This window comes from Falco naumanni, chromosome 12, assembly GCF_017639655.2.
Source record: "Falco naumanni isolate bFalNau1 chromosome 12, bFalNau1.pat, whole genome shotgun sequence".
Lineage (NCBI taxonomy): Eukaryota > Metazoa > Chordata > Aves > Falconiformes > Falconidae > Falco > Falco naumanni.
This window is the reverse complement of record NC_054065.1, coordinates 19445498-19459498: the sequence shown is the minus strand read 5'-3', so window position 1 is coordinate 19459498 and position 14001 is coordinate 19445498.

Below are 14001 nucleotides of genomic sequence, written 5' to 3'. Positions count from 1 at the left end.
AATAAGAATATATGTACAAGAGACATTAGGCATCGATGTGAATTTTAATCTACAATGTTCAAAATTAAAAATTATTGTGAATACTTTGACTGCTAAAATGTGGGACATCTTAGGAATAATCTTCTTTAAATGCTTTTGACATAGTGTATGTCATAAATATCACTTCCAAGTACAACTTTTCAGTTTCTCTCTTCTCAACTTCTCCTGCCTGGAAAGACGAACTGAATTTGAAAGCTTCAGGGGCCACAGACTCAGGGCCAGATTCTGTTCTCCTTGGCAGCTCTGTAAAACCACAGCAAGACCACTGACCAAAGCTGAGCTCCAGGGAGGAAAAATAGTATGGGTCCCATGCTTTGTTATATTCTCACCTCCCTCCCCAACCTCTTTAAAACACAACCCCAAAATGCCTAGCAGTATCTGCTGTCCTGCGTGACCGCGCTGGTCAGGGGCTCCCTCACACTGCCAAGGGGCTGTCAGCAGAAACAGCACCGCAGCTCAGACACTGGGCCTGTCTGCTTTGGTAAAGCTGCCAGAGAGAGACGCTTTGCTACCTCAGATATTCATGCTGCAGAAATATAGGTTACTGTGGTAAAAGTTTCCATCAAGTGGGAGATTCCCAGGCTGGGTCTCTGGAGATTTTTAATTCTCACTAGCATGGTCTGGGTGCAGTAAACGCAGACCGACCGATGGGCTCCCACGTTGAAACCAGCCAGCCAGTTTGCACAAGTCTCTCGTTCTAAAATATGTGTAATTTATTTGAGCTGATATCGAGGATAAAAATCAACTGTCTGTTTCCCAGTTAATAAAAAACATACAATGAGTGCAGAGCTCTGCCAGCATATCTTGTTTACCCAAAAATGTTTGGCATTAAATGTGAAATCGGAAATGAACTCATTATCTGATTATTTTCATTTTGAAGAATTAACCGCTTTGGGGAAAAGGCTTGTCTTAAACAGTCCCCTCATATGGATGACTAATTACAAATATATATCTCTGAAGAATACAGCGAATGCTCGTGGCTCCCAGGGTAGGATGCAGCACTATCAGTTTGGACAAGAACATTAGGAGTATCTTCTCATGTGACTTATTTCAAAACAGAAGGAAATCCATTTAAGCTAGCAGCATCATGCTCATACAGGTGAGCAAAGAAGACTTTCCAAAAAAGACCATGCTGTATAATTCTTATCCAGGTGATATGGATAAGAAGTGCTCAACAATTAATTGTAGTGGGTTTGCCCCTTCCCCTCCAAAAAGATAATTATATAGCAGTATGAATAGTTATAACTTTCTAGGTGTAAAAGTATGTTGAAAATGGCATTCCTCAGTGGTATTAATGAACATATCTCAGTGAAAATTAAGAAAGTGGAATCAGATACCCATTCAGGGCTAATATGTTTTAGGAAAACTTCCCACTGTAGCACCAAATCCAGGTCACTCTGGATTAAGAGAAAACTGCCTTCAAGACAGCCCATTGGGCTGCATCCTTTTGTCTGTTCCCTGCAGCTTCTTTGCTCCATTTTCATCTGTCTGATCTCTGCTTTCAGTATTTTCTGGTTAGCCCTCTCTGTAGCTGGCTCAACAGTTGCTGCTCCTTCTAGGGTTGCTGATTGCTGTCTCTGCACTCAGAAAGCGGGTTTCTTTTCCTATTGGGGGCTGGTGTGAATTTCAGAAAGGGTACCATGGAACCCTCCACTGTGTGTCAGCACTGTGCAAGTTAAACAAGCATATGTCCTCCACTGAACATTTGGCTGTTTGGTTCCTCCTCTTTTACTCCAACAGAAATATCCCTGTTCTCAAATGCCCTGTGAACCTATCTGCAATATCACAGCCTGCTTCTTTCTCTTAGCTACATTGATTATTTTTTTTTTTCTTTTGGCTAGCACAACAATCCAGAGGCAAAAGTACATTGACTGGTGTCCAGGAAGGCAGCAAACATCCCAAGATGACTCTGGGCTGCCCAGCCAACACATTGCTTTGCAGGCTTCATGCAGCCCATGGGCTGTGGTAGCACAGGCAGGGACAGTGCAGATGTCTTCCCTCCAGCTCAGCCAGTATGGAGAGCAGGTATCCAACAATTAGTCAACTGAATCACTATGCATTTGGTCCCTATCACTCAGTTCAGATCTCTTTACAGAGCAGATACAGTCAGGAATAAGAAGTTACCCTGTCTGGGTGAATAGCATTGGAGTCCCCAAAATGCTGCAACTACCATTTCTGATTCTTCTTTAGTCTATGCTTTCCATTAGTTGGGGTGGACAGGGAGAAACCAACTCCCCAGAGCACGCCTTTAAACTTCTTAAGTAATTGTAAAGGTCAGATCCCATCAACTACAATACTCATTCTCTGTGATCAGATAAGAATGGCACAGCATTTTGCAGGAAAATGCACAAACACAGGTAGAATTCTAGAGGGGGTGGGGGAGAAATATCGTTGTAGATATTGACTGTAAAAGAACATTACAGAAAAAAAACCCTGAAAATGTTACATTCCCACCAGCAAAGATACACATTCCCAGCCTAATGCTGATGTGAACAATTTCCATGTACTCTTGTTTCTTCTCTTTTGCATAGCAGTGCACACAGCAGTGCTTGCCTTCTCTCTAGCAGCTGGTCTAAGGCAGTTAAGGGTCACCAGTACTGTTCTGTTTCAGTTCCTGGAGGATCCCTGCTCTGGCAGAATGCCACGCTTCCTGAGCCACTCTGTCTTGCCCTAGAAGCTGAAGAAATATTCCCTATTTGAACTGCTAAAATTTCATTTCCTATCTGATGTTGTCTCAGCATGAGCAGCATTTTAAAGTCTGTTTTGGTGTTTGCTCTTTTTTCTTCAGATCTCTCAAAAGATCCTATTTTTGACTGAAAGGTACAAATGAGCATGAGCTTTGTGAGTTCTTTGGTATGGCAAATGTAAGCTTTTAAAACAAGGTATTTGAAGTTTTCTTTCCATTAAACTATAGAAAGTAATTAACCAGGAAGTGTAAACAGCAAATATGAACACAACAGAATAGGCTGTTTGACTCTCTTTTCATTCTAAATGAAACAGAAAAGAGGAAGAGTAATAACTTTCTCAAAGGAATTTGTCACATGTGTTGTTTGCACGTATCTTTCACATCTTGTTCTTTCACAGCCTATTAGATGCTGGAGTTGAAGCTGCATTCTTCAACTTCCTTCTGTAATCCAGACCAAACTGTGTCACACATAGTTGTTTTTATACCATTGAATACTAAGCTTTTCACAGTTGGGTTTTTTTTTAATATTATTAATATGTATCTAAAATAATTTCTAAAAAGTCGGAAGTTACATCTGCTCCCCACATTACCAAAAACATACAACAGTGCTGGTTTCCGTCACTCTTGATGTTACTGTTGCTGACACCTTTCAACACTTGTAATAGTGCTAAGGGTTTATCTCATTAAAACGTGCAGTCAAAAAAAATTACCATCACCTCATCACCATTACACTGCTTTATAAAGAAAGCAGCCTGTTGATCAATGTTTATGCACAGAGAAGAGCAAACTTGTCCTAAAATTTTCATGGACACAATGTCACCTGGAGTCTTTTCCTACAGTTTCTGCTTTTTAAATTATTTCTCTCAAATTCTTTTGCTTTAATCCAATTTTGGCGTGGGACTCTTCTTTTGAGTTGATGCTGTTACCTGCTCCTTTCAGCTATGGAGAACATGCAGCTGAAGACCCAGTGTGGTCTGTGGTTTCTGTCAGAGTTAACCAGAGACCCCTAGTTAACTTCAGTCCCCAACAAACCACTTATTTAAAACACATCGTACTGTATCACATAGGTATAGGTAGTGCAAGACCATTTCCTTTCCTTGCCTAACCCTGTAGGCAAATGGGTGGGGATGTAAACAGCAGGTGGGAGGATGCTGTGGTCTTGCTGAGGAATAACTGGTTGATCAGTCTTGCGGCAGCTGCCACAGGCAGATACACAACCAACCAGGGGGAGTTAGGGACTCATTGATACTTTTAGCCATAATGTAAACACTTGGTTTGGAGTGTTGAATGAAGCAATATTAAAGTGAAGTCTCTACACTGTTTGTATGTTTTCATCTGTAAGTTTTGTATGTCACTGACATGGCTTCAGCTTGTCCTAAGTGGTAACGCTAATAATCTATTTTGTTTCACACAAGCTGGAGGCATTGAGAAAAGTTACTTTCCTGTGCTACTTCATCTCTAAATGTGCTAGGTACTGAACCACAATGTCTCTCTGTGAATGCAGTTTCCCTCTTTCCAACAGCAGAAATTTAAAAAAACAGTTTTGCCATCTTTTCAGAATCCACCTTTTAGTATCGATGAGCTCTGGCTTGGGTGCTTGGTGCTGCATCACAACCTTGTTTTTATAGTACTGTCCTTTCTCTTACAGAGCACAGTAAGGGCACAAGAGGCAAGTTGCACAGGCATCTCCAGGGGCGTGCCTGGTCAGGAACAACTTGAACTGTCAGCATCACAGCCTGAATAACAGTACAGATCTAGCAGTTCCACAAGATGCACATCCGCTACTGTTCCAGTCTGTCCTCAAGAGTAATGAAGGAGAAGGATAACAGTTGTCATTCCTCTCTGGTAAAGGCTGATCAACTTACACCCCCCTGTGTTATGGGCTTTGTTTTCATAAGCTTTATTCTTAAATATTGTATTTTGTTGTCCTGACAAAAATACGGTCAAGGCTATTGTCTGTTAGCACCTGGCATATTCAGCGGACAGATTCTGAATACACTGGAGTGGTTTGTTGTACTTTCAGGGTAGGGAGAATTGTATGAATCAGTTTTTCCATCAACACAATTTCCCACATGTTCTGGAACCACTCAGTAAGTGTGGGTACCTGGGTTGACTTCCACACTGCTGTTATTGTTGTTCAGTTTTTCTGTGATTTTGTACTCATAACTGAATGCCATATTCCTAGAGAAAGAGAAGATGACACTGAACTAAAGATCAGTTGCAATTGCCATTTCTCACAAGATTTTTCAGTTTTTTCTGTTGGTTTTTTTTTCCCCCTGTCATGTTGCATGCTGAAGTGTTCCATTGACTTTTTTTGCACATAGGGTATTCTCTGGTCTTAGTTAACCAGGTCCTTAGGGACTCAGGTTTTCTCAAAATATAAAGCAGACACTACTATGACAGCCAAATGCACTGTCTCAGAGAAGTAGCAAATAAACAGACCCCATTTATCTTCAGGTTAATTTGGAAGATGAGGATATGCAGCACGAAGCACATCAAGTCCTATTGCAGGCTCTTGGGAAAAGGTATGTTATATTAACCCAACTCCATCTGCAGCTCTGGAACTTGAGAGCAGCAGCAGAAATGGTCAAGTAGCTTCCAGCTGCGTAAGCACACATTTTCTACAGCAGCTTGTTTTAATAAAGTATTGTTCGCTGTTATATTTAGGGTCCAAGCACTGGAATCAGCACAAAATCAAAAAAGCTTAAGTAAAGTTTAAGACTCAAACTGGATAATCATATTTATTAACATCAGAATTTACCAACAGTGCCCACAAAGGCACTTAAAATGGAAATCCATATGTCTCATGCTGAGACACCACAAAGGAAGCAAAACACTGAGCAACTTTTCAGGCTGATGAGGAGACCTTCTCATTCCACCTCCTAGCCCATCTCTGAGGATAGTACTAAATAGCAAATGAACTGAATTTAGACTGCTGCTGAGGTGCAAGGTTAAGGACATATGGAAAAGACATGATTTAAGATGAATACCATTATTTTATGGCACTTCAGGGTCCCCTACACTTTTCAGAGTGGTAAAGGGCATGTAGCTTCTTCTCAAAAGAGAGTGTAACCCATATTGTAGATGATTAAATAACTGTAAATGAGGTGAGAAAAAAGGTAGGGTTAACATGAATATAGAAAATTGTTAATTAAGAAAAAAGCTCTTATACAAGGCATGTGTTTCTGTATTTCCATAAGAAACACAAATGAAAAGTTAAAAAAAACAAAAAACACAAAAACCAACTTCAAAATATCTTCTGGAAATATCCACATGCAAGGAAGTTTGCAGCCATAGGAGATGTGGGCATTGCCATAAGTCAAGGATACTTCTGAACACGTGTAAAGGCTACCTACTCTCATTAGCCTTGATGAGATGAAGTGTATCAGAGAAGTTTGTGTCAGCAGTCCTATCACAGGGGCATGTGTATTGCACAGATGAGAGATGTCATAAATGGTCTGGTTTTGGGAAAGCTTGTTTTGTAAACCCTCTTAGTGTTAGACAAAATGATAATGGGTTCCAGGCCAGGTGGCTGACTGTGGTGGCTGTGGACACGTTTAAAACGTTGGCTTAGTCTGTACGTCACATGTTGCTTTTTCCATTTGCCATGTCCTTATGCTACAGGACATATGAGGTCAATACCTTCAGTTCTTTCCAGACTCATCCAGTTCAAATTCACAGCTGCAGCAATCTACTTGATGTCTTGTTTCCAAGACACAGTGTCTCTCTGTCTGTCCATATTTCTGTTTAAATGGCAAAAGGTCTTCCCCACGCTTTGAGTGGATCTTTTTACACTGGTAATTCTTAACATTTTTAAGCCTGTCTGCCTCTTTCTTCCCCTGAAGTGAACTACAGAAATGACAACATGACCCTTCTTCAGAGAAGCCACACAGAGCTACAAGATACGCTGATTACAGGAGGTACTTCTACCAAAGCGCAGTCTTTGACAAAGCGCTGCTGCCCGCACTGTATCGCAATGACTGTTCTTCTCATTGATGCCTCAAAGAATCGAAGTTTCTACTTCAGATATGGAAATGAATAATCAGTACTTCTTCTGCAGGGTAGCTGCAATGCTAGAATTCCATAAATTGTATATTGTAGCCATTCTAGCCCAATCTGGGGCCTCCCAGCAGATTTTCTGAACAGAAGAAGATTGAGTCTGGCTGATAATTTGGGAAAGAGATGAGAGGGGAAACCCCCAGCACAGCAGGAACTGGTGTTAGTGAAACAATAGCTGAAACTCTGAGTCATTGCTGAAGCAACGTTCAGACATGAGCATCAGAGGACACGCTGTACTGCAGAAAGACCCAGCTTCTGGATAAGCTGCACACAAGGAGACCTGAAAAATGTTTAATTTTGTAAAAGTAAAAAATCCCTATATACATTTTTCAAGACTGAGATCTATATCCCCCAGGTGGTTTTAAATTTTGCCAGACTCCAGCAATTTTAACTGGATTTTAGCCTGGTTTTTGCTTTTCTGTCTTCTACAGTGGTAGAGTACTGCATCTTAAGCAGTATTAACTAATAATTCTCTGTGTTCACTTATAGCAAATGAGTGCTTCAAAACTATTTCCTGATTTAAGCCTTATGATCATGCAGAAAGTCGAAAAGTCTGGTAAAGACAAGGAAACAGACTCCAAAAGCTCTCAAATTTGTTGAAATGCCATAAAGGAATGTTCTGTTTGTCAGGCAGACAGTATGGTTATGTGCATAGAATGATCACAAAACCAGGAGGAAAAGAGAGAAAAAAATGAGCTCACCTGCCTGCCTAAGGCAAATCTTTTTGGTTTTTAATGCAGCTCTTGCTCTCACTACCTGAATGAAATCATACTTGGAGAGAGCGTGTCCTTTAGGTCAGAGCCACAGTCACAAGACTGACTTTTCTGTCTTGCCACAGAAGGTTTTGCATTTCAGGAGTTGACGAAATAATCCCAGCATAAGGTAAACAGGACTCAGTTCAGCTGATTATAATAGCTTCACCCAAGGATTCAAGTGAACACTGAGAACTCCAAAGCACTTGAGGTGAAAAGCTCGGTTTCAGGGACAGATATTATTCACTGCAGATTTTTAAGAATGAAAACACCAGCTGAGTCAAATTATTCTAAAGCCAGAATATTTTATGTATGATCAGCTTAATAAATGGAAAATGTGTAAATCCACTCCTTCTAGAGCATTATAAAAATGGCATTACATAGAAGATTGATTTCCAGAGCTCCCAGGGGTATGCTCTCTTTTCCTGATGCACATGTCTAAGCACCATTAACACTGTTACCAGGGGAATAATATATATGTCAATATAAAGTACATGATCAGAACCTTCTGAATTACAACTCCCTAATTAGTGTCCTTATGTCAATTATCCCATTCAGGATGTCAAATATTTCACAAGGATTAAATTTCAAAATGCACAGACTCTCTGATATATAAAATCCCAAATGGCTGCTCAACATATATCAATGTTATTATACCACATACAGCAGGTAAAAGATTACAGTCTTTCACATACCTCTACAATTTTAAAGCTACCATGCTTTTGATAGCATTTAATTTGGCACCGCAGTTGCATCCATAAATTTTTACTTGTGGGGATACTTACTCTGTAGAACGGAAGAAAAAAAGGCTTCATGTTTTCAGCCAGCATTTCCTTTCCAAAATAGTGATAACATCGTAATTCAGTACCCAAACTGAACCTCTCTGACCCCTGAATCCAAAACTGAAGGGTAAGGGAGAGAAGGAAAGGAAGAAGAAAGGGGCTTTACAATGCTGACGTCAGAGAAATCTTTGCTTCATCGTGTGCTCTTCACTGCCAGGGAGTAAAGAATGTGCATGTGAGCAGCCGGGAGGTAAGTGTATCCAGTTGGAAGTGTTTTGGCTTTCAGATTAAATCAAGTTTCCCTTAATAAATCTGGCTTTCCTGATATACATTAATACTCAAGTTATAACACAAACTTGGCCTCTGTCTAGTAGGGGAAGTAGATCTCCAGGTTAACAACATAACACTGGGCTGATTCAACAGGGCAGAGGTACACACCTATATTAAAACCTCTGTGTAGTGCACAAAACCAAAGGGTTTCCAGCATGAAGATGAACTGGTGAATCAAGATCTAAATTATTTCACACTTAGGACAGCTTTAATACTACACAAATTGAAGACTTTTAATGTTTGATTTAACTTGTTAACCTTTCCCTTAGTTATCACTTTTCCAGTTACTTTTCCACAGATGTCTCAATCAAAAAGTGGTTACATAAAAATGCTTTAATGAGCAAATTTACTGACTGAAAACAGGACAAAGAATCTTAATTGGCTATTGAAGAAAATGCACAGAAAGCAACTTTTGAGTTTATAATTGTAAATATTGTGTCAGAAACTCAACCCTCACAATGACACTCGTCTGTTTTAGATAGAAGCAAGTACTAGCAAGCCTAATCTGCTCAAATTTTGTCATTAGATCACACAATAGACTGCTCTTGAGCAAGCAACAACCCAAAAATTAGTCCCAGAAATAATTAAGGAAATCAGTTAAAATATCAAAGGAAAGAGGCAAAACATAGCAAATAAATTGTCTATTACAAAGAAATATCTAGAGTCCCGATCAAGGGTTCCTTGCACTTCATTTGTGCTGTAATAACATATGGAGTGGGCTGAAGGTAAGAGATTAGAAAGAGCCAAATGTTGTTAGAATACAAAGATCTAAACTACAGTGTCTTTTAAGATCTCAGGCCAGCCTTGAGAAGAAGGGAGAGAAAAAAGAAAAAAAAAAAAAAAAAAAGAAAAAGAAATATGAATGAAACCAAAATGACTAGAGCAGCTTTACACATTCATAAACTACATTTTACCAACTGATTTCAAGGACATTTTCAAAGCCTTGCAGTTAAGCTCCTGCCCTCGATGCTCTCTGTTAGCAGGACCTCCCTTTATCCCACCCCTGTGGGAGCTGTGAAACACTGAAGACAAGGAACCTTTCAGTAGGCAGATGTAGAGTGAGAACTGCAGTGTGGCTCCTCCCTGTGCTCTCATCTCAAAGCAGACCCTGAACAGAACTCCAGTACAAACGCTACCAACAACCACTGACAACAAAGTGTTTTCCCATTAAAATGGATCCCTTTTCAAAGTTACCTTTTTCTTCCATTTCCTGTTTCACACCAACTCTATTAATAAAAGCCAGGTATAATTTTCACCCCATACTATCCTTTTTAGTGGTGCCTGAATTCACTGATTCGTCAGTGTATACTACTCTTTAATAAGCCAAGGTCAATCTAATTTTCTCCTCCTGGTGCTCTCCCCCCCCACAACTTCTTCACGTGTTTCAGCTTTGCTTTGAAGTGACTTCCTTGCCTGGCATGCTAAAATCCAGAAACAGAGTGCCTATCATTGTGGCTGCAGTTCATGCCCTGACTAGTCACAGCAGAAGGAGAATTAGACTATAATCTCCTAAACAATGTAGAATCTGTAAATCAAAACCAACCAGCTCTTTTTGGCACATAGATCAATGAACTAGTGTAGAGGTATAAAAAACCAAACAACTTTTCTGAGGTAAAGTCAACATCAGCAAATGGATTTGTTCAGCTTGGATTTTTTCCTCTCCTCTGCCCTTCACCCCCTAAAAGCAAGTCTTCAGAAAACAGTTTTTATTGCACCCTGGAAAAAAACAGATTCTGCTGGACCAGAGGGCAAAATAGGTACACACAAACATAAGCTCAGAATACAGGCAGCACAGAGATTAAAAGCAACCTACCTTCAGTACTACCCCGCCTAGCCTTCTTGATGGTAAGGATGTTTGCATCTCTTTGCTCTAAATATAAGAGTAAACAACAGTAGCTGCTCCAATCAAAGGAGTAATAACATGTTGCCAAAAAAATTTACAATGCATCAAAACATTTATACAGACTCTAGAGTTATTGCATTGAAGAAATACAAACTACCCATAGCCACATAGAGAAAATATTCAGAGAGTCAGAGGAATGGAGTTGCATCTGATGGAGTAACATACAGTTTCTTGGCACGGAGCAATAATTTCCATAACACAGTGCATGAGGGGTTTCTACTTGCAGAACCGAAGCCCTATCATGCTGATTGATATGTCATCATGCACACAATTTAACTGGGATAGCCCAAGTCCCACTGGAAGTCACTGATATTTTAAGTTACTTGAAACCTCACAGGTGTACAGGGAGCTCTCTTCCAGCAATGCAAGCAGGCCTAAATATAATCCTCCAAAGGAGGGTCCGTAAGATCAATTTTTTCCTTATCTTCCCTAATGAAAAGTATCAAATCAAAGGTTTATGGGAAAGACTTTTAAAGACGAATCTTTTCTCTCCAGTCCTCTTTGGTTTCTCAGCTTTGGTGTCTGCCAGGTTAATCATATTTTCTGAGGTTTGTTCCTCAACGGCTGCAATTCTCTGAGAAAGGGGGAAGGCAGCGGAGGTTGATCTGCTGACCACATACAGCCAACATGTGCTTCCTAATGCTTCTTCTTAGTGACATTTCCGAAGTGGAAAATTAACAACTATTGTAAACAAAAAATCTGTAATCCTAACTCCTTCTTCCACTCAATTTTTCATGCCAGTGTGGACCAGTGTGGAAAGGGAGGGCCTCCAGAGTATCAGCTTTAGTAGATGGGGACACACAGGATAGTGTGAAACAGTTGGAAGGCCAGGTTTAAACATGTAACCTGAAACACTGGAAACTAGAACTCACAGCAGGGCTTAGCAACAAAATCAACAATATAAGCAGTGCATGACATGTGATCAGCAAAGCAGAAGCAAGGTTGCTTAAATATAGCCTCTGTAGGTATTAGAATATTTCTGAGAAGTACACATCAAGCACGAGACAGATGCTACTAATAAGTAGAGCTTCAGACATTTATTTTTGTATTTAAATATCTAGCCTATATTTATCTGAAAGACTTAACCATACCATTCCTGACAGAAAGGTATGCCAGTTACTTACTGCTGTCTAGACAAAAAGATTTAAAACTGGAAAAGATAAAAACTTTGTAAGGGAACATGGAAAAGTGCTTTAAGATCCATGAGAAGCGCAGTATCTCTGCACTTGAGTCCCCAGAGATCTGGCTTTAAGAACTTTGTCTATTGGGGAATTTAGTATATTAATTATTTTGTTAAGTTTCATGATGTTTGTTCTTGAACCTAAATTGTTTGGGTTTAGGGGGAGTGGTTAGTAAGTTATGAAAACTCTAGAAAGCTGGAAAAATCAATCAGTCCTACAGGCAGGAGTGATGTCTGATGATCATCTGACACTTCTGGAGTTGTGACCATGGTGTGGTGAACCACTTCAAACTAGGACATGAAGATATGAATCATCTACAGTGAGTAAGCTGTCCCACTTCCAAATTTCCTGCAAAAAAAATATTAATAAAACCAGACTATCTGGACACTCACCCTAAGTGTTTGGACAGCTTTAAATGATCCTGTGATCTCAGTGAAGAAGTTGTTCTTGAAATGAGTTACATATTTCACCTCTATTTTTAGCATAACCATAAACCAGACCTGCTAAACAGAGGTTTCCCAATCTCTGCTACAGTAATTTGGTACCATGTGGTACATAAAGCTGGAAGGAAGCAGCATACAAAAGAGTTACCACAGACTTCAAGGCTCAGAAAGGTATAGAAAGTTTCACAAGCTTCCCTAAATATTCAGAAATATATATATATTTTAGATACAGCAATATTGCTGCAACACAACAACCTCTAAGTGTTGCATCACCAGCCTAAACAAATGACAGACTGAAAGCAGTGCTGAAGTAATGCTTCAGAACATCAAGTTGCTATCAAAAGAGAGAGCTTCAGATAGACACAGGAATGACATTTATATCTTCATTCCTTGGGCCCTCAATCACCCTATTTGCATTGCACAAAAGATGCCCTGGAGGAATAACCAAAGACAAAGTCCAGGTGATAAAAAGCTGGTTTTATGCAGCTCATTTCTCCCATTCTGCTGGGAGCGATGTTGAGGTTCAGGTCATGGACACATTGCACGGTTCCAAAGTACACGGTGCTCTGAGTGGGTCTCATAGCCACGACCTCCTGAGACAGCTGCAATCTGAAAGAGCAGGAGTGTACGTAAAGGTGGAGTGAGTCAGTCACCTCTCTTTTCCCAAAACTTTCCATGGGTCACTGAGTAAGCATTTATTTTACTGAACACTCACCCTTATTCCCTAAGTAGATAAAATCACTTCAGAAGTTACAATTTATTTTATTATACTTGTACTAACCTGAACTGCTGATCTTAAGCTGCTTCCATGTATAAGCCAATATAAGTTTAACAAAACAATTCACGTGGCAAGAATGCTAAACAGTAACTTCACCACATCTATTTCTTGTATGCAGGTAAGTATTGCTCTTGTTCACTAAGAATTTTTCCTGTGATTCAACCAATCTTGTGGAATTTGGTGTTATTTGAGATAAGCAGGGTTGTAAAATGCATCCCTGTCTTGATATAAAATTATAGGAAATAGAGCTGGAAAGGACTTCAAAAGGTCATCTGGTCCTCAAGGCAGAATCAATATTTGTGTCGCTTGTGACAGATGTATGTTCTTAATGATGGTGACTTCACCACCTCTCCAGGCTTCACTATGTTTATGTTTAGAAAGATTTTCCTAATAACTATTCTGACTCTCCCCTGGTGTAATTTAGGTTGTTATTTCTTATTATGTCTGCCATGAACATAAAGGACATATTACTTCCTTCCACTTTATAACAGTGGGGTTTTTTTTACATCTTAATTATTGCCCTGATCCTTCCATCTTCTTTTGAGTGCTTAATAACTCAAATTTTTCAAGTTCTCCTTGGCTACAGTACTCCAAGCTGAGTCCTTACCAGTGTAAAATACTAGAAGATTACTTCTGCAACTGCATTCTGGCTTTCATACACATGCTAGCTGGTCACTTCGCTCTTTAATAATTCACCAACTCAAGTTTAATTTGATTCACTTTCATCCCCAGATCTTTTCCAGAGAACTGCTGTCTACTGTGTTACCCCATCCTGTATTTGTGCAATTCATTATTTCTGCCTCACACTTTGCATTAGTCCCTATTGAACTTAATCCTATTTTTTTCAGATGATCTCTCCAATTTGTCAAAATCATTTGGGATTCTAACTCTGCTTTCCACATGTTCAGAATCCTCCTATCTCCTGTCATATGCAAATTTACTGCATATACTGTTATCCTCTCATTCAGATCATTCATAAGGATTTTTAAAAATATTTAATCAAGAACAACTCCCTGTAGAATCTTCTCAGTATATTTTGATTAAACAA